The sequence below is a fragment of the Mytilus galloprovincialis genome, chromosome 7 (assembly GCF_965363235.1).
Source record: "Mytilus galloprovincialis chromosome 7, xbMytGall1.hap1.1, whole genome shotgun sequence".
Lineage (NCBI taxonomy): Eukaryota > Metazoa > Mollusca > Bivalvia > Mytilida > Mytilidae > Mytilus > Mytilus galloprovincialis.
Window position 1 is genome coordinate 48,576,880 of NC_134844.1, and position 24,896 is coordinate 48,601,775.

Sequence of the window (24,896 nt, forward strand, 5' to 3'; positions counted from 1 at the left end):
GCTATTTTAAGGGTCGATTTGGAAAAGGATATGTTATAACCTATGGTGTTAACCCGAAAGAACAATTTGTATTCGAAATTTAGAAATGAATAGTTTTAAATATTATTGATTTCTTGTCACCGCTTTCAAGTTATAGGATTTGATTTGTCTTCCAGATCGATTAAAACAACTTCTGTTAAAGCTTTCTTCTTAAAATTTTCAAAAAAAAAAAACAACAACATACAGATCGGAACCTATTTTGTTGACAATATAATGAAATTTGATTGTACTTTTAGGATACACACGTATATCAGTACACACAACCTCCTTTTTTACGAATAGGGTACATATATTTACATCCAATTTATACCAAATTGCAGCTAAAATGTCTTTAAATACTTTTTGCAATAATTCATAAAACATATGTTGATATTAAGGCCTACATACATTATTTCTAAATGTTCAATGATTGCTCCGAGTTCATACTACGATTTTTACGGCAGCAATTCGGGGAAACCGTGAAGATAAAATAAACATGATGTATTTATATTGTCAATTTAGGATGTTTTCCAGATTAACAAAACTGTAAGTAGAAATAATTATTCATGTTGATAATATTTAATTAGTACATGCATTCACTGCAAGCAAACCAGTTTATATTATTTTACCTTCTAGAAAATCCAAATACAATTCTCCATAGACCTGCCAATACGGTATTTTAAGGATTGACCAAATTTGCCAGTTTTGTATATCTCTTGGAAACGCTGTAACCGTATGATTTGGGTAGATATTTGCATTGTAAACTATACCAGCGGCAAACATTAGTATGATTAGAATCACTAAATATTCAAAGAGATCCACAAGCTACAATACAAAGATAAACAACACGATTGACACACTCTTTAAATGAAACATAATTTCTCCTTCAATATGTTTGGTTCAATTACAGGATCTACAAATGAAGCATGAACTTATCACAGTTTTCGAATGACTCCTTCAAAAACAGGTCGTGACTTTGAATATAATGGTTGTCTCTAAATGTTATGTGACCATCACTTAATCGATTATTAAGACAAAGCTAGCTGTTTATTATTAAATACCATAAATAGTGAAACGACGCATCACATCATTGACTTATATTTTAAGATTTATTTTTGGTAAATTGATAGAGCATATTTATTTGGCATTAGTTGTATTCTATCTTGATAGTGTCCCTTATTAAACTGTTAAAATGTCACTGCCAATAACTAGTTATATATTCGTAAAATGTCATTGTCGCAACATAAATCTACAACAATATAAACTTGTCCTTACACAAGACACCCCTCAATCGTGCCTTGGTTTTAAATGTTTGAGCAAAAGAAACTGGAACTGCCATGAACACCCGCTATTTAGTCTTGATATAGAAATGAATTATTGTAATCTGTTAAGAGTGACTTTTTTGTGATAAATATGATTTCTGTAACATGTGTTTGTTGGTCGCGTATAGTTTGTTGTTTAGTTTGTGAGTTTGTAACCCAGATTTGTTTTCTCTCGATCGATGTATGTTTTTCATACAGCGATATACTACTTGTAACAATATACGATGTGATAACTGTGAACATAACAATGAAGGCAGATATTCTGATAAACGTTTGAAGTTTGTACCAGCTGTATACAATTTAATTGTTTTAACGTTTTTCTGCTGTTCGATTAAACATTGTGTTTCAAAATTCAATAAAAGAGGCTATCCGGTCATACATAAATGTATGTCTATGTATAAGGCAATTGAGGGAATTGTTTCGGTATCTATTTATAATTCAGAATAACGTTTTCGTTTTCACCACTAGACGCTCCTCAAATTCGTATATGATTAACGAGTTGTTTTGATTCGAGCGCCACTGATGAGTCATGTTAGGGATACTCAATTGAAGGCCTGAAATCGTTGGTAAATTTTAACAAGACGATAAAAAAGTATAATGTTTATACTGATTCCACGACATTAAGTAACAGCATGAGTTACATGTAACTCTTATATTATAAATCAACTCACCATTTCTTTCATCATAATAATTATGATACCGAATCGTTTGGTCAGAAGTAACAAATTTAACAAGCGTAAAAACATTAGAAACAAAGCCACGCTGTAGATTCGTCTAGTATGCATCAGCAAATCAGGATTATAGTAGTGTAAGGTAAAGCCAACGATGTATAAAATGAAACATCCCAAATCTAAAATGTTCCATAGATCAAACAAATGCAGCAATATTCTTTGAAAAGACCAAGAACAATCTTCAGGTCGAATCTGTAACAATTTAAAAAGATAGAAAAATGTCAACACAACAACACGGTATCAACAATATATAAGCATAATTTCGTCATGATTAATGGGACAGAATTTCTTACCACTCAGAGCATATGAGGTACCCTTGTTAACCAGTTATTTCAATCATTTGTGCTAATGCGGCGTAAAGCAACCAAAAATCAATCAATCAATCCAATTTTATTTAAAAATCTAAGAATAACTTAAAAGAAGAATATTGACAACAGATTCGTATTTTCTTCCTTTGGTATACAAATTATTAAGTAAACGTAGCAACTTCTTACGTTTTCGTGTCTATATATCGACGAACTGTTGCCTCGTTGGTAAAAAAAAATTCCCTGCAGGCTGTTAATCGGATTAACGAGTAAATATCTTGAAATCTATTTATTACAGTAATTGCGAGGTGCATGTAACTCATTCATGATGTCTAAAATACAAATTCAGTCCAGCAAAGCATTATAAGTTGTAAATACAAAGTCAGACATACACACACGAATGTTTTGGTTACAAGAAAGTCGAACATGAATGATCTATTCCTTAAGTGTACAATGTAATTGTAGATTTATAAACAGTGCATGATGCAGATGGGGTTTTCTTTCTATGACAATTACATGTACCCGACAATACGCACTCCGTATAGATATGCATGTCGAATAGTTGATGGAATAGTATATACTTACCATACTCCATAATTCCTCCAATAAATCTCCAACAATGTAAAAGAACAACATCCCTTCTAATATCGAAATCTTCACTTGTAAGTCACGAGTGAGAACATAGCTCAACATGACTAAAGCCGTAACAAAAAATACCTGAATAAACATAAGTGTTATTATAAGTTTAAATATCTTAACCATAGTAAAAGTATGACAACTTTACTCAATTTCAAAAAATATTCTTAAAGTATTGTGTTACGTTTTTTATGCACTGTTACGAATGCATTATAAACATCTAAAAATAACTTATTGATTTTGACAAATACTGTATAGTTTATTTGAATTGTATTTAAAATTGAGAATGGAAATGAGGAATGTGTCAAAGAGACAACAACCCGACAATAGAACAGACAACAGCAGAAGGTCACCCACAGGTCTTTAATGCAGCGAGAAGTTCCCGCACCAGGAGGCGTCCTTCAGCTGACACCTAAACAAATATATATACTAGTTAAGTGATAATGAACGCCATACTTAACTCCAAATTGTACACAAGAAACTAAAATTAAAAATAATACTAAGCTAACAAAGGCCAGAGGCTCCTGACTTGGGACAGGCGCAAAAATACGGCGGGGTTAAACATGTTTATGAGATCTCAACCCTCCCCCTATGCCTCTAGCCAATGTAGAAAAGTAAACGCATAACAATATGGTGACTTCAAGAAACCTGGTAGTGAAACGTTGCTGAGATTTTGTTTCTTGTAGCTGTACTATACAGGTTATTTATTGTGTGATTTAGGATAAAAAATGTATGGTCACAACGGACAAGCTGGTAATTGTGATTGGTTTGCATATGATAACATCTACACCAAAAACATAAGACAGTACTTGCAATCGTAGCCGTTAATGCCTGACAGGAACTTAAATTGGTGACGAATGTTCGACTTATCGATGATTGATAGGTGATTGATGATCAATACAATCCAACAAATACAGCAGAAACATAAAAAAAAAGCTATGCGATAGTAACCGTGAGTTTGAAAACACTCAGCGATCTATTAGTCAATAAATTATATATAACAAAACAAAAATCAAAATTATAAAAATCATACAATATCAGATATTTGTTATCAACTAATTTGCAATCACATAGCAGAAACAATCATACTACTCTTCTTTTTTTTAAATAATGCATTTTATGCATTGGGTTATTTTTAGATATGAAATTATTTTTTTGTTTTGTTTAAAGAGAAATCATAAACATCAATTAAATTTTGTAAAATATGATTATTATAAGACAAAAGATAAATAAAATGTTATTTCCATTGTTTAAAAAATACAAAAATAACGTCTTCTGTTAAAATGTAATGTACTGTTTTCACAGACTTAGTGGAGTTCAATCCGTCCGAAAGGTTAATCATTCGATTCGTTCGATCCATCTGATTGGTGAGAGATCGCGGACTGCTGAATGATTGTTTAAATAGTAACACCTAATGTTGAAAGTACTGTAAATAAGTCAAGTTTGTTTGTTATTGTTGGTTTTTATTGTATGTTGTTTTGCAGCAGTATGTTTTGTTTTTTTATTTGTTGATATGAACTGTTGACGGCATGAACGTTATACTGCACGGTATTTTTATTTTGTTATTCTTGTTTATACACTATTCATTGATTAATGATTTAAAACATAACATATATCAACTGATATTTTTTTAATTGAGTAGAAATGTGTCAAAAGATGATAATGATAAGATACATTGTATTTCGTTGTCAATGTGTACTTACAACGTGGAGAAAAAGCTTGATAACGGGTGCTGTAAATAATGTGAATGCAGAATCCAGGCGAAGATGGTCCTAAAATATACGTATTATACACTACAATTAAATTGAATTAAGTTAATAATGTGCAAGTCTTATGTTTTGATTTCAAATAACTAAGAAAGAAAAAAATCCTGACTTATTTCATCTGTCATTTATCATCAACCATAACATAGTTGTGTAAATCAGAATTAACCAATTATCATAGCCTTCCCTTTATAATTACTTGTTAAGCATGTTTAGATAACTTATACATAATGTTTAATTCTCTTGCAAAATAACAAAGATAGAGCATATCATTTAAAAGCATTACAAAAAGGTAACATTTTTGTTCACTTCAATAGTATATCTTTGTATAAAAAAAACATAACTTAGGTTAAATTTTAATATTTATAATAAGAAATAAAGTATTAAAATTAAAACTGAAACATAAATAAAAGAACGACTGCTTATATATACAAATAAGAAGATGTGGTATGTGGTTGCCAATGAAACAACTCTCAACAAGAGACCTGGTGACACATACATTAACAATTACATGTATCCATGTAGGTCTTTGTACATCCTTCACCAATCAAAAAAAAAACGTTACCACATAGTCATCTATAAAAGGCCCGGAAATGACAAATTTAAACAATCTAAAAGAGAAAATGAACAGCTTGATTTGCGTATATCATAATGAACAAAAAACAAATATGATATACAACAACAAATGACAACATAGCGCACTGAACTGCAGACTCCCCTTAATTGAGACTTTGGTGAACATCAGCACAAACAATATAAATAAGTTGAATAGGGTTCAACTCAGCAGATAGATATTAAGAAAAAAAAACTTCTAACAAAAACACATAGTAGACATGGTAGGGTACTTCAATATCCTTTCAGCAATTAGACAAAAGTACACATCTGAGAGTACATGCAATTAATGCAAGCTAGTTCACAGCCATTAGAAAATTTAAAAATCACCCATCGAAGACTAAAATAAAACATTTATAAACAAAAATCATTGAAAATTTTAAGGTCTATTCATAAAAATATTTAATGTATGAGCAAACTAATTACCACAAAATACTGGGAAATTAAAGATGAACTCTACAACTTAAACATCCGATACTAGAACGTAGACATTTCAACTTTTCAGTGTGTAGACGTTCTTTCATACATCCTACATTTGGTCTGAATTGACAATATACTAGTGTTTTCTTGTGATGTCATCTTTTTGATTTATTTAATTGTGATTGTGACTAGTGCTTTTATATTTGTGTGCTTTTTTTTGCATTTTTTTGCAATCATCTATACTCTTGAACAATTGTAATCGAATGAATATAACTATATTCTTAACTTAGTAATATTTCGTTAACATTTATTTATCTGTCAAATTAAAGTGCGTTTTGTTTTTAATTTCCTTATTCATTTTAAACATATATGAAATACAGAAAAATTCAAAATATTAATGTATTTCAAACAAAAGTAAACTAATTATTACCTGGAAATCACTTGGAAATAAATCAGTTTACCTGCACAGAATATAATGCCTTGATATAAGAAGATGACAAATGAGTGCTTATATGACAACTCTCCATTCAAGTCACAATTTATAAAAGTAAACCATTATAGATCAAAGTACGGCCTTCAAATCGGAGCCTTGGCTCATACCAAACAGCAAGTTATAATGGGAACCGAAAATTACTTATGTAAAACCATTTTAACGGGAACCCAACAGTCTAATATATATAAAACAAAACGAGAAACGAAAACGAAACCATTAACAAACGAAAACAACTAAACATCAGATTCCTGACTAAGGACAGTTGCAAACAATTCCAGCGTGTTTATACATTTTAACATTACCAAACCTTCACTCTTATCTGAAACAATAGTGTTACATCATAACATAAAAAGACACAATATAAAGATGGTTTAACTTAATCAAAAGACGTAGTAATATAAATGGAATACACAACACGAATAAATTTGAAATATGATGCAATGTTAATACAAATTTATTGATAATGAGGGATTAATAAATAGTAAAAGTACTGTTTGTTTTGACTACACTAGATTTTAAGAAGACACTGTTCTTGAGTGTATCCATGCTTTGTCTTTATTTCATCAGAAGATGAAAAGGTGACGGAATGCAAGGAATTAACAAAAATTAATGTGTTTTTACAGTCCTTCTCAACTAAGAATGAATATATATATATTAAATATATTGTTATTGTGTTTACGTATTTTATTTCATATTAATGCGTCTGTCTTAGCTCTTAACTCTGTGTAATTAGTGCAGGTACAACCGTATTGCAATCTTTTATAAATACTGTATAAATCATGGTGTTATTCACATCCCCATGCATGATGACATCAGCTTCTAACATATTTGGTATAGGCTAGTGATGACAATTTCTTTTCAAAATATAAATCAAATGACATATACATGATATAGCTATAATTGAAAATATTTAAACCTTTATGTACGGCAAAAATTCACGACTTTTAGGTTTCTTTGGAAAGTTTTCTTCCTTTAGAAAGTTCATTGTTTCTGTGGTGTACTTCTCATTGACGTAAGGATACATTCTTTTGCTGGCGTCTTTCTGTGCAGATGCATGTGATATGAAATCTTCCATGCTAAATTGATGTCCAAAATGTAAAGGACTTTCTTTATGATCCCACACTTCAGAAACACAATCGAGAGCTTTAGTTGCCATTGTTTCGTTTTCACGAAACATGCTGTCTAGAAGTTTAACTGCACGCGATGAAAACTTTCTAAAAACGACAAATGGAACTTTTAAGTATTCCAACAATGTTAAATAATCTAACATGTTTAATATAAGAATTTAAATCGATATCAACAAAAATTCTTTGTATGCAAAATAAGATAAAATTAAAAACCAATTGTTCAGAGAACAATTGAAAGTCTTTCCACACCAAAGAAATTCTCATAAGAAGATAGTTTTTCATACTGATGCGATAAATGATGGTTTGATTATCTTTTTGAGTGATATAAGGGAGATAATATGCTACTTCCGGTAAAATGAATGTCACATCCGGTCTCATATGATAGCTTCTTTCACACTGATTCCAAAAATATATAGTTTCTATATACTTTTGTATGTAGAATGGGAGATAATTGGCCACTTCCGGTTTGTTGGAAGTCATTTTTAGTCTTCAGTAATCTGTTTTATGTATCTATATGACAAAATATATGGATTCTGGGTACTTTTAGGTGAAAAAATTGCAAAAAAAGCTACTTCCGGTTTTCTAAAGGTCACTTCCGGTAACCATTTTTCAAGAACATTTGTCACTTAACCTTTTGTATGAGGTCAAATGTCTTTATAATGAACCTTATTGAAGTTATAATCAAATAACCTCACATCAAGACATTTCAGGGGCAACAACTCCTATAAGATGCCATTTAATTGTATTAGACTAAATGTAGCATATCTTCATTACAATAAAGCTGACATTTTGCACTTGTTCTTTAATATGTATCTTTCAAAGTGTCAGAAAAAATGCAAAAACAAGAAAAGTCACAATTGAGAACTTGACCTTGACCTTTGACCTTGACCTCATTTTCTAAGTTAGGACCTAGGGGACTCAAATAAAATCATTCCAGGGTTATACGGTTAACTGTTTATGAGTTAAATAAATATACCGACAAATTTATTTTGTAAAGGTAGATAACTCCTATAAAATTTCATTGAATCGCTTCGATCCAAATACGCCAAAAATTACTGAGGATGTAACGAACAATTTGTAAAAAGAATTTTGTCGCTATCTTTTTTTATTACAAAGGAGATGCACACAGAGTGCAAACAGTGAAAAGGGAGATAATTCTTACAAAGAAAATAGTTTCCCTTAGCAGGGTGAAATTTAAAAGCGCATAAACTATACGATACCATATGAGAAATATCAAAGCGACATATTGGGAAACAAACATTTTGCACAAGAACAAAATTTGGCGGAAGAAAAAAATAATAATAATAATAATAATTTAAAACCAATTGTTCAGAGAACAATTGAAGGTCTTTCCATCAAAACAATGTATTTTGATTAGAAAAGTTGTGAAACTAAGTTTAAAATGTCATTTCAATCGTCAAATGATAGCTCCTAGTAAACTGATTCCAAAAATATATTGTTTCCATACATTTTTTTAAATAAGGGAGATAATTTGTTACTTCCGGTTTGAAAAATGTTACTTCCGATTATATTTGAATATTTACTTGACACTGATTCCAAAAATATCTGGTTCTTTATACTTTATATTAATAAAGTACAAAAAAATAGCTACTTCCGGTTTACAAAAGGTCACTTCCGGTTGGTTTTTTTCAAGGTTAAATGGTTTGATACCTTTTTCTAAAAGTTGTACATCTTTATCATGTATACATATAGAATAAAAGCAAAGGTCAAAATCTAGAACGTCAAATTAAGCTATGACCTTGAGATCAATTTCAAGGTCATAAACCAAGGACCTCAAATCAAAAGACCATAGGTCTTAATTATATTTAGTAAATGAGTTATATCACCAAACGCGTATTTTTACATACAAGAGGGGAGAAAACTCCCTTTTACATTCAACGTACGCTTGCAATTAAAATTTACATCTTACGACATGTCGCAACTAACAATTTAGTAAAAATAATTTGTTGATATCTTATACAGTCTTTGGATATAAGTGAAAATAAGCCAAATTCAAATATCAGAATATGACCTTGACCTTTGACCTTGACCTAATTTTCATTTTTTGGGACCAAGGACCTCAAATCAAAAGATCCTAGGTCTCTATCACTTATGATTTATAAGATAGAAATTCATATCACTTATATCAGATGCATAAGGGGAAATAACTCTCATATGGAGCGGTCATATCGCTTCTGTCAAAATAGGACAAATCATGCGAAGGATATAACGAGCAATTTTGTAAAATAAATTTGTCATAATCTTTTACGGTTGCGAAGGAGATGCGCTAACAAGGAAAACAGTGTTTGGGGAGATAACTCCTACAAAGAAAAGTATTCGTTTACGCAGGGTAAATTTCAAAAGCGCATAAACTGTTCGATATCATATACAAAATATCTAAGCGACATATTGCGAAACAAATGTTTATCGCAAGAACAAAATTAGGCGGAAGAAAAAAAAAAAAAAAAATAATCAGAAGAAAAACAATAGGTCTTTCCACAGAAAAGTGGAAAGACCTAATTAAGTAACTTGATTGCTGTTATAGAAATTTATTTAATAATTGAATCATGGTCATAATGAATGTTGTGACACTTTAGTCTAATCTAGAGCATATAATAATATGTTTCTGGATCACAGTTATAATAAAAACGTTATAATCGTGCTATACATGATTGATAATGAGCTAAACTCAAAACATTAATCACATAACAAATCAAATTGCAAAATTCATATTTGGCATTACTGGAAATATCTATTTCCTCGTCATGTGCCTGTCCTAAGTCGGGAGCCTGTAATTTAGTGGTTGTCGTTTAGTTCGTTTTAAAATTTATTAAATTGTTTTTCGTTTATGATTTTAGTATCAATTTAATGTTTTTTATTAATATTATTGCCGTGGCTTGTTAAAGCGGGGTATATGTGATGGATTTTTCATTGCTGAAAGTCGGATAATGGCCTATAATTGGTTATATCAACTTCTTATGATTTCTAGTTGACAATCGTAATATTCTCAATAATTGTTAAATTAAATGTAGTTTAAAATGAAATTATAACTCTAAATAGTTAAACGTCTGCCCTGTACGAAGAAATATTTCGGTATTTTAACTAAATCAAAATTTTAATCTTACCTAGAATGAGATAAAATATCAGCCTGAAGTGTTTCCTCAAACAGCTGTTCTGCTTTATGTGCGATAGCAGTGAGGTATACGTTTGAAACCAGAGCAGTCACTAAAAAATTGCAAAACTAAATATCTTATTATAAAACGATTTTACTTTATCCCGTTGTAACGGAAGTTACTGTTTACACATGTTATACTGTCCATTCGACATTATGGAAATTTTGGATATCTATAATTTCTGAGGACAACTTTTGTTTTATTATGACGAACGAATAGGTAAAAGAGTTTAGAATTTTTTACTTTTGTTAGTAACAGATTATCGAAACACTAACGTAAGACATAACGGTGTATATAATAACAACAAAGGAAGACTCCTACTGTAAAATATGTTTATGAGAGATATCATCGGTATGACTTTCGAGCCTTGTTTGATTGATCTGTTGTCCCTGTTATTCCCTTATCATTAAACGTGGTCCTTTGTTATTTTGTTTACTTCCATTTATGATTTCATTGTGACGAGGGATCACTTTTGTACAAATCAAGAAGTCTAAAAGGTTATTAGGTAAAATACCACCCTTTATTTTTCCCTATTAGTCTTTGTTAACTTTGCATTTTTCAAAAAATTGTGCGGAATATATATCTTTGTTTCAACTTTGCATATAACTTGGCAAGAGTAAAGTTTGATCCTGTCGAGTACTATACAAAAAAAACCAACATAAAATTTCATTGCATATAAGAAAATATGCATCATAGGAAATTAACAAATCAAATTCTTTTTTTTTACCTGTGTACCACACGTTACAGCTTAAGTAACCATATTACATCAAGTTTACAAAATAGTAAAATCACAAAAATACTGAACTTAGAGGAAAATCTAATGGTAAAGTCTATAACCACATGGCAAAATCAAATAACAAAACACATAAAAAACGAATGGACAAGAACTGTCATATTCCTGACTTGGTACGGGCATTTTCAAATGTAGAAAATGGTGGATTAAACCTGGTTTTATAGCGCTAACCCTCCTACTTTGATGACAGTCTCGTCAAATTCCGTTATATTTACAATGATGCGTGAACTAAACAGACATAATAAATAAAATAGTCAAAATATGGGTGCAGCAGTCATCATCGTGTAACAATTTTAAAAGGAACAATTGAACAGAACACAAAAACATCTATCTACAAACACATACAGTGATTCGCGTGTCTGACGTCAGAAAATTTTTAAACGTCACATAAATTTGTCGTTCAATGTAGATACGAACAATTTTAAAATTTCACAAAGGCAATGTTAGCATACAAGGTTAAAAAATCAAAAGTTTGTAAGAATCAATTTCAGAAATAGACCAAGATTTGAAATAGTCCAAAAGTTATATAGAATCTATCATTTTCTATAAGAATCCACAAATAGTTAATTCAACTACGCGATTGAATAATTTTTACGTGTGTGGTTCAACGTATTTGTAATTCATAATAGAAATATATTATGATGACAAAATATAGAACAGTATCATGCTGACGGGATCTTTTTAAAGTACAGAATCACGTTATACATGTTATAAGAACCAAAGAAATACAAAAAGTCGCATATACAAAACACACCAGCAAAAAAATAAAGACAATACAAACACATCGACGGAATGTATACGTACAAAATATGCTATAGAAACCCCCATAATAAAAATAATGTTGCTTTCAAATACCCAATATATAAATATATGACCCAAAAATGTTTTACTGTCGTGAAATGAGGGATCATTAACCTACAACTGTCAAATTCAAGGGATTTTTGTTTTCGACCAATACACCCGGATGATATGTTCAATGATGTCATGGTTTTATACCGTATTAACAACTCGTTGAATATGATATCCATTGATGGGTGCAAGTAGTTAGGGTTATTCGGCCTTCTTTGTATTCAAATAAAGTTTAACTGAATTAGTTAATGTATTATCAAAAATAACTGTTTATAAAATATGTAAGTTATATACTAATAACGGGTTAAAATATGTATTGCTAGATTGTATAAATTTGAGATGCTTGACAGTGCAATATGATATATGATATAAGAGTAAAATATCAAAAACACTGAACCCGAAACAAAATACAAAACGGAAAAGTCTTATCAATTGGCAAAATAAAAAGCCCGAACACTTTAACAAATTGAAAAAACAACTGTCAAATTCCTGACCTGATACACACATTACCTTTTGTAAAAAAAAAAATATTAATTACAACTGGATTAAAAGCTAGCCGAACCTCTCACTTCTATGACAGTAGCATAGAATGTCGTTATATTGTACAAATAAACAGATATACATGTAACAGGCAAATATGTTGAAACTTGGATATATGAGTAAATGATGACTAGCCATTATTTTCCGACCAGAGTATCATTGTTTTTGGTTACATGCAAACACTCAGTCAGAATGTTCAGACACATTGAGGTGCAAAAGACTTAAGATATGCACTACAGAAAATATACAATCACACTAAAGGCGAATCATTATGATCATCATTTATTTATTTCATACCAGAAACACATAATATCTTTGTTAAACTTAGATTCTAAAGGCTACAAAAATAAAGAAAGGTAAATGATATTCAAATGTTTACATAAGGACGGAGAACATATAAGTTAGCTGAATGTTTTTTGATAGATCCATTTTATTTGGTCTAGAGTCAGCAATGTAACAGTCAGTATGTTTATGTATGCTATCAATACATGTGTTCTGTATAAGAATTAAAGTAATTCAATTATTAAAATATTTTCATTGGTATGTTGCAATACCGTAATTAGGTCTTTTTACTATTATCATTACTAGGTCTTTTAATTTTCCGTTAACCCTTTTCGGTTTGTTCTGACTATTATAATTCTATATTCTTCTGATACTTTTATGTCTTGCAAGAAGATTTTGTTTTACAAGACGTTGATAAAATTTGTTGATGTGGAAAGCTCCTATCTAATATTTAAAATTATCTGTAATTGGTTATAACTTACAACCAAACATAAGATTTACTTAATATGGTCATTTTATTGAAAATTCAAGAATTATAGGTCAAATATTAATTTGACGGTCTATATTTTAAATATTTGCGATTAATGTATGTGTATACGTTTAAAAACTATAGGTTCTTTTGTATCTTTTGGTAGACATGTCAAATGGAAAAGATCTTTCATAAACAAGAAGTTGCCATTTCCTACACTGATTTCATTTATCAATACCTAGACCCATATTTTAATAATTAGTGTGAAGTCATCTGTCAGATTTTATCGATTGTGCATTTTTTAAACTGAACATAGCCATTAATATACCTTAGTTCAAACAAAATTATATACAATCTTATTTCTTTTTATGAACTGGTAATAACATTGATTTAACGGAAAACGACTAGTTTTCTCTCTTAACTGATTAAAAAGTAGCCATTTCCTACACTGATTTCATTTATCAATACCTAGACCCATATTTTAATAATTAGTGTGAAGTCATCTGTCAGATTTTATCGATTGTGCATTTTTTTAAACTGAACATAGCCATTAATAAACCTTAGTTCAAACAAAATTATATACAATCTTATTTCTTTTTATGAACTGGAAAGTTGTCTCATTGGCAATCATACCACATCTTCTTTTCTATATATTATGCTATAGTAAATATATTCTGGAGTCATTTTGAATATATGTTCTTTTGTGTAGATATATATGTATTTCAAAGGTTACCAAACATGTAAGTACACAAGGAAAAATAGTGTCTTACGCATTGGATTGTCACAGTGACTCCACAATTCACCTGCTAGTTCAACATTGTTACTCATAATTGCAACTCTCAAAAACTCAATAACAGAAATTTGCTTCGGTAACCGGTAAAATGCCTCCTCACCAGTCTTCTTGAAATTTTTACAACATGTAACCAACCCCAGTTTTGAAAAACAAAGACCTAGAAATAAAAAGAAAAAGAAAAAGAAATAGTTAAATAAATTTACCGTTCAAACTTTTTAATACAATATTTCGAAAACATTTATCCACTGATTATTTCTTATTTGCATAAAAAGAATCAAGTTGAAGTCTTATTTTAGATTACACGTAACTTACATCACATATCAGTACATGTACAGTAAAAAACAATTTCTTTTAACGTGAGACTCTGAAACATCGAATTTCAGATACGATTCATTTGGGTTGATGATTGCAGGGAACCTTAACATGTTATAAATTTTCAGAAAAAAGGTTTCCAAATATCATTTATCGTCGAAATTAATTGGTAAATTGAATGACCAGGTAATGAAAGCTGTTCTTTAATCATATTGTTATAATTGTTCTACATGGAAGAATCTTTCACAAAGTAAGTTGATTCTAATTAAAATCAAGTCTGAATACGGTCGCAATTTGCATATCACATCTCGAATAAAGTTACAAATGGCTGTCGCAGTTTCTTCTTTCACATAAAATCCACGAATAATAGTTTATACCACAAAGAGGTTATGAACAGCGTAGTTTATTATGTGTTCATTTCAAGATCTTTTGGGGAAAATTTAGGGGTTAACGTTGGGGGAAAACAGTTCGAATCGACCGTCCTTCATCCGTTTGTCTTAGAAATTAACGTGCCGTAATCATTGCACATCTGCCCGGTAAATCTAATTTTATTTCGTAGCAGATACGAGAGAGCTTTTCCTTCCGGGGAACCGCATCAATTCTACACGAAAAGGGTGGTGGAATACTTCAGTTTTCGATTAAAAATGGGTACCGAGAAGCGGCTGAAATGTTACCCATTCCCATTCATTTAATTGATTTAATTAAATTTAATCGATAACAGTTAATTTTGTTATGTGCAAACAATAATGTTCTGCGGTGCGGAGCATGTTGCGAATTTTTTTTTTTTTTTTGTGTAAATAAGTGAGAAAAAAACCAATCAAGATCTTCCATGTTTGATATATTTTAACTCAGTTTTAACCATTTGAAAACACACAAGCATAGGATTCTTCACAACTGACAGCCTGTACATGCAGGGGCAACTTTGAAAAAAAAAGATACAGGTGTTGCACTGAAATATGAAGGAAAAAACATCCCCCATTCATATGCATTGCTTAAGACCATAAATCTGACCGTTTCATATATGAATGCATAACAATTGTGGCCTTGTTTTATATAGTTCAAGCGTTAACACATGAATGCATTTTGACTATTACTTTGACCTATAATTGTTAACTTTTTATACATTGTATCTTGTATGGAGAGTTGTGTCATTGGCAGTCGTACCACATCTTATTATTTATATTATCTAAAATTCCGGCAAAGCTTATTGATTTGTTTTGAAGTGTGGTATGAAGTCCATGTTCCCTAACCAAGGACACATTTTTGTTTAAAGGTCAGTTTAAGTCGCCTCTCGATGCAGAATTTCTAGCTATGTTGCAGAATAATTGTTGGCCTTCGTTTGTTTTGTACTTTTTTGTCGGGTTATTATCTCTTTGACACATTACTCATTTCCATTCTCAATTTAAACCCCGTTATGGTAGTTTCAAACCATAATTTTTCAAAATACGACATACAATTTAAATAGTATCAAAATATAGGCACACGTTCAAAATTGCGCCATATATATGATAGAAAAATAAAATGTGTCAACTGTTGAAATTAAGGTTGGGTGTGTTCATTGGCGATTCTAGTAGTAACTGTGATGTGACAACGAAAATATAGACCTATTTTAAGTTTTATTTTACACTCACCTTGGAGAAGTTTGTTTGATATGCTCTCTATCGCCTGTTGTGCGTCTTTAAAACCTTTTCCCTTGCCATTTTTCAAATATGAAACTGCCTCTGGGTGCACAATCTGCAATTAAAAAACGGAAGTTTTCTTATTCCAATATGTGTATAATTGAAAGCTTGAGATTACTATTAATATAGGGCAGAAAAATCAAAACTTTTGACATATTCACAATCAATAATATCATGAATATAACAAGAAGTAATTGTAACAGGATGCTGTTACGAAGTCTCCAAAATAACGCTCCAATAACTCGCCATTCCTATGGTCCCATCCAAGTATTCAAACAGGAGTGGTTGGTGGTGAAAACAAGGGTCTTTACCTACATTTCATTTGATTTGTTTAATTATCCCCTACAAGACATACATGGTTAAGGGGTGGAGATCTGGAATGTTTACAAGATAATAGCATATTCTCAAATTGAACGGGATGGGGTGACCCCAATGGACTCTCCCTATATTTCATTTGATGTGTTTTATTCTTCCATACAAGAATATATATTATTTAGGGGTGGGGATCGTAAACAATTTTTCAAACAAAAGGGGGTAGGGTGACCCCCTAGGGACTTCACTTTTATTTCATTTTATTTATTTTATTGTCTCCTACAAAAATATATGTGGTTTAGGGGTGGGGATCTGGACCGTTTACAAGTTAATATCACATTCTCAAATTGAAAGGGGTGGGGTGACCCCCAGGGACTTCCTTTTTATTTCATTTTATTTGTATTATTGTCCCCTACAAGAATATATATGGTGTAGGGGTGTGGATCTGGACCGTTTACAAGATAAAAGCACATTCTCAAATTGCATGGGGTGGGGATGACCCCTAGGGACTTCCCTTTTATTTCATTTGATTTGTTTTATTATCCCATTAATGAATATATGTGGTTTAGAGGTGTGGATCTGGGCTCTTTACAAGATAATAGCATATTCTCAAATTGAAGGGGTGGGGATGACCCCCCAGGGACTCACCCTGCATTTCATGTGATTTGTTTTATTGTCCTTTGATCATTTCTGAAGACTGCGTATGTCTTTTCAAGTTATATTCATTTGAAAATTATAGAAAATAAAATCCCATAGGATTCTATAGTAAACCCCTTCCTTCTTTCTACCCCCTAAAATACCCCTTAATAGACCCCAATACACAAACAAAAGATTGATGGCTCACCTAGACATATTAGTCTAACATTCCATGAAACCCTAAGTAAATATGACAAGTGGTTTTGGAGAAACGCTGCGGACAAGTTAATTTGTCAAGTGGCGGAAGAGGAAGAAGAAGAGGAAAAAAAGAAGAATAATAAAAATGATAAGAACTGAGGAAAAACAATTAGTCTCCAAACTTTGTTTGGGAGACTTAATAAGCATGAAAGTCATTAAGTACTTTCCACGAATTTTTGAAAATCCAAATGTAGTTAATTCTACTATTTTGAAAAGTCATTAGTTTTGAACAATTTCTTACCAGGCTTTTGAATCCACCCACTGTTCTAGTAAGTAGAAAAGACAGTTGAGTAGTGTGAAATTGGCATGAAGGCTAAGTTAATCAATAATAAGAAGGTGTTTTATGCAGTTTCGGAAGCCAAAACATTGTTGGAACTTTCGTTTTGATAGATTCTACTTGTAAGGGAGTAAATATCAATTTATGTTTGTTAGATATCTTTTTTTGCAAATGGAGTAAGTTGAAATAACGGTGAATTCCTGATTTCCTTTTTGTGTCAAATCGAAACATTTCGTTCACGGATTCATTACACAAAACTAAATTAACTTAAACAAATTAAAATGATGAGTTTCATATTGTTTAAACTTTAATTTGAGATCAATGAAATTGAGAATGGAAATGGGGAATGTGCCAAAGAAACAACAACCCGACCATAGAAGAAAACAACAGCAGAAGGTCACCAACAGGTCTTTAATGTAGCGAGAAATTCCCGCAACCGGAGTCGTCCTTCAACCGGCCCCTAAACAAATATATACCAGTTCAGTGATAATGAACGCCATACTAATTTCCAAATTATACACAAGAAACTAAAATTAAAATAATACAAGACTAACAAAGGCCAGACTAACAAAACATACATAGAAGTACATGTAGTAAATTGTACGTGGTCGTTATCTATATATATTTATAGTTATGTTCATATCGGTTGTTATGACCGTAAGAAGTTTTAAAGAGTCATGTCGAAGAATAATGACATATCATCTAGATTAAAATCACACGAATTATAATAACTATTATCCAGTTCATATGTTGTTATTCTATATTTTTTTTCTAATTTTGATATACATTTTAGTATCTAAGTAAGCAAACATGAAAATTTTAGTCATATCGGTAAACTTTTGTTTTGCAGCTATTGCCCCTTTTCCATTTTTGTACAATGTTTGTAAAAGTTTTTGCTATGCACTGTTTCTCCGATTAAAAAAAATATTTTCGAAGACTTATGATAAATTAATAAAATAAAGTTAATAAGCCTTAAAAGACCTCTTTTCAGAAAAAATTTTACTGATCAAACAACATTATTACTGGTCTATTGGACAAGACATACATGTATCGGTATGTGCTGTGCTAGCACAGTACATTATAACATGTGCAGAACACAACATGATACAATAAAGAATAATCTAAATCAGGCTATACTTAAACGTTGGAATTGGTAAAAAAGTCTAAAATATATACTATAATTTCAAATAAATGTACTTTAATACTTAAAACAGCAAATTTGACATTTATCAAAAAGATATGAAGTTTAACAGTCAATAAAGGTAATTTACAGATTCATAAAGAAGTTGATATCAATGTGTACATTTAAACTTACAAAAAAGTGAACGTTTGTGATCCCTCCATTTTTTTACAATTAAATATCTTCAAAGAAAATAGCAAAAAATACAAGATGGACATTTAAATTAAATAGATCGAAAATTAGGTGACAACGCTATGGTTAAGAAGGACAAGGAAAAACAGACAAATAATAGTACACAAGAAACAACATAGAAAGACTGAGCAACACGAATCCCACCAAAAATCTCAGTGATCTCAAATGCTACGGAAGTGTAAGCAGATCCTGCTCCGCATGTGTCATCCGTCGTGTTGCAAATGTTATTTAAATCCTGTAAATAGTCACAAAAATGACAATAATTATTTGTTTTTCTGTATTGTTGCTGTAAAAAGGTCTTTTCCCACTCATATTTTTAACTTTGAATAGTTATAAAGCCCATGAATCCCATGTTGCTTTTTTTCTATTTTTAACAGCAAATACTACATATACTATATATATGTACAAGGAATCTATCTTTCTTTCATAGATCTTCATCATCCCTTATTTATTTTGAAACAAAGTGGCAAAATCAATTTGACTGTTTCAATTATTCAATCATGTGTTGGACATGAAAGAAAAGAGTTACAATGTAAGCTATTGGCATTGTGATTAATTTTTCATTTTAAAAAAAGAACGTTGTGCATGCATTAGATACAGAACAAAGTTAACTAACACACTGGCCGGTAACACACATGTAGTCATGTCAATGTCATGTTTACATGACTACAAGTCAGAATAACTATACGACTGGTAGTTACCATCAGGTTTTTTACCTCACGTGTTCGGCGTTTTTAATTGAATAGTTATATGCATTTTTGACGATTGCATAATCACAAAACTATGTGCATACTTTTGTATGTACCACGCAGTTTGTGAGATATTTAGTCTTAAATAGAATACAGATTTCGTGTTGACACTTATACTTATCAATTATCACATCTGTGTGCGAGTAATCATTATTGATTATCATTTTTATATATATATGTCGTGTACAAGTTGCGATTTTGTACAGGTTATAACATGTACAAAAATATTGTACATGTTATAACTTGTATAATGCAAAAATACAAGTTATAACCTGTACAAAAGTACCTCATACATGTTATAACCTGTACAAAATATTGCTTAAAAACGGTTTTAACTTGTACAAAATTTAAAATTAATCTAAATGAAGTAAAATATACATTTAAATTCACCAATGCATAATGAACAACAATAAATAGGCCAGAACGTGTCTTTTTCTGTAGAGGACAATGTTCACAAAGTTGCAGAAATATATGTTTCATGACTTATGTTGGCAACATGTGTTTTCATGTAATTGTATGTTTTATGCAGTCCATCATGGCTTAAATAAGTGTGAAACTATTTACTAAAAGCTTGCATTCCTCAATGACAATTACATAAGATACTAGTAACTACATGTAAATTCCTCCAAAAAATTTAAGAACGATTCCTAACAACTTTGGGAAATACTCCTCCCTCTCGTTTTTATAAAGTAAAGACTAAAACAATGTCTATATGCTTACTCTGTAAAAGCAAGAGAGAGCTGAAATAGTTTTCATTGGACCACGCTTCATTATCAATATCTTTGGATCTACTCTTCAACATTTTTGGCCTTCTGCATGACTTGTATAAATTTATAACTCAATTTTTGTATTTTTGCATTATACAAGTTATAACATGTACAATATTTTTGTACATGTTATAACCTGTACAAAATCGCAACTTGTACACGACATATATATATATATATCACTTAAGTAGGAGTAAATCAAAAAATCCAGACAGGAGGGGACTTCTTGAAAAGTAAAAAAAAACCTTCATCTATATTTTCAATTATGATAGTTTAATAGACTATAAATACATTACTGTTTTCTTCAGTAGCATATTTATTTTTCGATAACAAAGCAATAGCTAAAAGTGTAATCTCCTTCATCCAATTTCGTAAAAGAGTTTCTCCTTTTTCGTCGCATACTCCCTCGTGAAGAAATATACACACACACAAATGAGCACCAAAGTATGAATAACAGATTGAAGACATTTGCAAATTCATCGACTTTTTCAAATGAATTATGAATTATTAGACAAACTTAAGTATAACATGGGTGTTCTAGTAACACTTGTAATTGTATTGTTTTTTCTATCGCTATGCTTCGGTCAAAGTCGTACAATATATTATACACTATATAAAATGATTAATATTCAAGTTATCCAACATTCAGAACACTGGAAGTCATAAACCTATAATATTATACCTCAAGTAACCTAAATCCGTTCTTGTCATTGCCTGGTTTGCTGGTTCGTGACTTTACTACCTACAATATAAACGTCTGGATCAACAATAATATTGTTAACATGATAAACAAACAGACAAAATATGCTTCCAAATGTTGAAAATCTTGCACTCTTGTACTGAATTTTTGGACTAGAAACTTAAATAGAAGATTGTAAGAGTGTTGTATCAGAACGACATCATATTTAATTTGATGGCTTAAAAAAAGAAGAGGAGACAAATAATATAACACTATTCACAACATAAAAAATTAAAGATTAAGCAACACGAACCCCAACAAAAACTGTAATGATCTTAAGTGCTCTGAAAGGGTAAACAGATCCTGCTCCACATTTGGCACCCGTCGTTTTGCTTATGTTATTACAAACCCGGTAAATAGTCAAATTCAGTAGGTCACATTCGTCAAAAGGGAAGGAGATTGAAGTTACGACATAAAAAACATATCCAATATCATCTGTGAAACGCTTATTCAATAACGGTCAACCAACTCGTAATGGCGTCCATAAAATTTTCAAAGCGAAAATTCAACTTCACCATTCGGAACTCTTTGTTTAACAGCTTCCGTGTGAGCAGCAACCCTCTGTCAAGGACATAATGTTAGGAAATGCAGGCCCAGAATGTCGTATCAATTGGGCGATACTGGAATGTACATTTCACAATTGGAAAGCTGAAATCGTAACTTTTTTCGCGATGTTTTATTACCAATCGATCCTCAAAGTCAATTTCAATATATAAATCCAGATATGATGCAGACTTAATTGTTTTTGTTGTATTCTTCGTCTCTAAATCGATGAGATAGATGTGCATTTAAACAATAGAAGATGCTATGGTATGATTTCAATAATATACTTGGTTAAATGAATTGTGTTATGCATGATATGTATCAGTTCAAAAAGAGTTTCAAAAGTTTTCCTAAAATAATCAAAATGTATTGTATTGTATGTCGACATGTATATGTTCTTCGGTTCTTCACAGAAACAAACACATACTAAGGTATTTAACAATTCATAGGTTAGTGGAAATTGACGATCATAGCAAGCATGGGTCAGATCATTACCCGAACCCCCACTAGTCTCAATACTCTACGAAGTGCAGCATTTCATGCTACATCAATACACTTTTTTTTTGTTTAATATTTTCCCATTAGTCATTCGAACGCACTCAAATTCAAGTTCATAGAACTCTCTAAGACAAACTGCAGTCAGAATGTAAAATTATCTATAGGTCATAACATATGTCATTCTTTTCACGTGGGAATTTTCTTAGATTAAAAGGTTCAAAATATTAACTGATCAGACATTTAGCACTTTCTATGACACACGTTTATACCCAGTTCTACTGTTCTTTGAATGTATCCATTAAAACAAACACAAAAATAACATTGTTTAGAATTCTGGCTTAATAGTGTCTCTTTTGGGAGAATATTGACTTCTTTGATATCATTTATATACCATAATTATTGACTCATAAACAATATAACATAAAACATATTGTGTTTCTTGTGATATCATAAGTCAAAACATGGAAATTAGTATAGTAACAATTTACTTAAAATGAATTTAAACCACATAACAAAGATAATAACTCGTTTATTCGATAGGCATTTTCGAATGTACATCAAAACATAGTTACCTCCTGACATAATGTTGTGAATTGTTCTTTAGATAATGCAAACGGTTCTTTGCTGCTAAGTATTTGTTGAATTATATCTGTCCTTTTACTAAGAAAAGCATTTACAAAGGTATGCTGAAAAACCAAGCAAACTAATATACCTCATATATCTGTTTTTCATGACCTTTGGCATCAATAAAAATAAGTATGTTAGAAAATTTTAAACCATAAAATTGTTAAATCTAGACATTCTATAATATAAATAAATATTCTATACAATATATCAGTTTTCATTGACTCCGTAGATGTCAGTAATGTCAAACGTTCTTTTATAAAATGCACCTCTAACAAAATATAAAGATCCTCTTTCCAATCCTGGTTATTGTGAATCAATTAACAAACAATATTTCTAAACTATTTTGATAAAAATAACAAAATAACAATTGGTCAACGTTTAAATCGATAAATACAAAATACAAAACTGTGTTTGTAAACTATCAATTTTGAATCGTACCGGAAATCAACGAACATCGTACATGTATGTATGAATTTCAAACGGAGCGACACTGGACAAGTACCATCATAATCAGTATTAATATGACAACAGAGAAAGGATACGATCGGTAAATATAGAAATCATGGTATAGGAATATAAAAGATCGTATTTAAACATAGTTTGTCTTGTGAGAGATAACTTACACATTCATGATATCGGTCTATTATTTAATGAGCGTTTTCGTAATATATTAAATATTTCGATTGCAGTTGCTGTTTCGGATATTTTTTCTCCAGAAACCTGTATATTGTTTATACAATCAGTATTTTGTGAACACATGCTAAATGTTTCACTTGGATATGTATATGCAAAACGATGGCACAAAAGTTATGTAACTGGTGAGACATATATTGGAAATGAAACTAATATGACTAATAGAATTATCGGATGCTACATGTAATTGATTGAATTGTACATTTCTACCTCATCTTTACCTGGAGATCAACTGGACTTTTGAATCGTGTTTGTATATCATAACCACCAAATAATTCTTTCTTCGATAAATTGTCTATTTCAGCGACATACTTAGAAATAAAATCTATTTGGCCGAGGTTCATGAGATCTGTGGTCAGATAAGATTCGTCTATAAAATAAAATATAGGAAATGATAAATGATTTTTAACTTCAAACTCTTTTAATCTATATACATTTATCAGAAAAAAGAATGTATATAAGAAAAATACCTCTGTAATTTAGTATTTAACGACCAATTACTTCAACTTATATTTTGATTACCTTAAGCTTTTTAATACATACATATTTTCATCATTAGTGCATATGAATAACATTAACTTTAAGTTGATTTCACTGTAAGCAACATTGGCAAAATTGGCAACATTTGCAAGCACAAAAAATGTTTTCCTTTTAAAAGATATAAAAATGTACTGAACTGCAATTTGAATAATAAAGTTGTATCCTTTTCCTTTTTGTCCATTGCCTAAATGCTTTATAGATTTTTAGTTGTATAGGACTATCTATATAAAGAATATGCTTCTTTAGAAGTAAGTCCACGTATTTTTTCATTTGATGACATGTGTGTTTCATTCCCAAGCGGACGACATACGTCTGTATCATTACATACAACAGTTGTTCATGAAGTATAACTTTCTGAGTGACTTTCTCCTGATTGTTCTGAACAGAGACTATTTGGACCAGTTCTGACCGCAAAAAAATCGCTCAAATAGTCCATGTTTATCCGATTCGTCTAACATTGTCTAACATTAAATGTTAACAATTTGCTGACGGAGGATACAGTGGGACCGTGATGACATTATTTGAAAGTTAAAGTAAGAGCCTCAAGTATCTACAGTATTTTGAAATT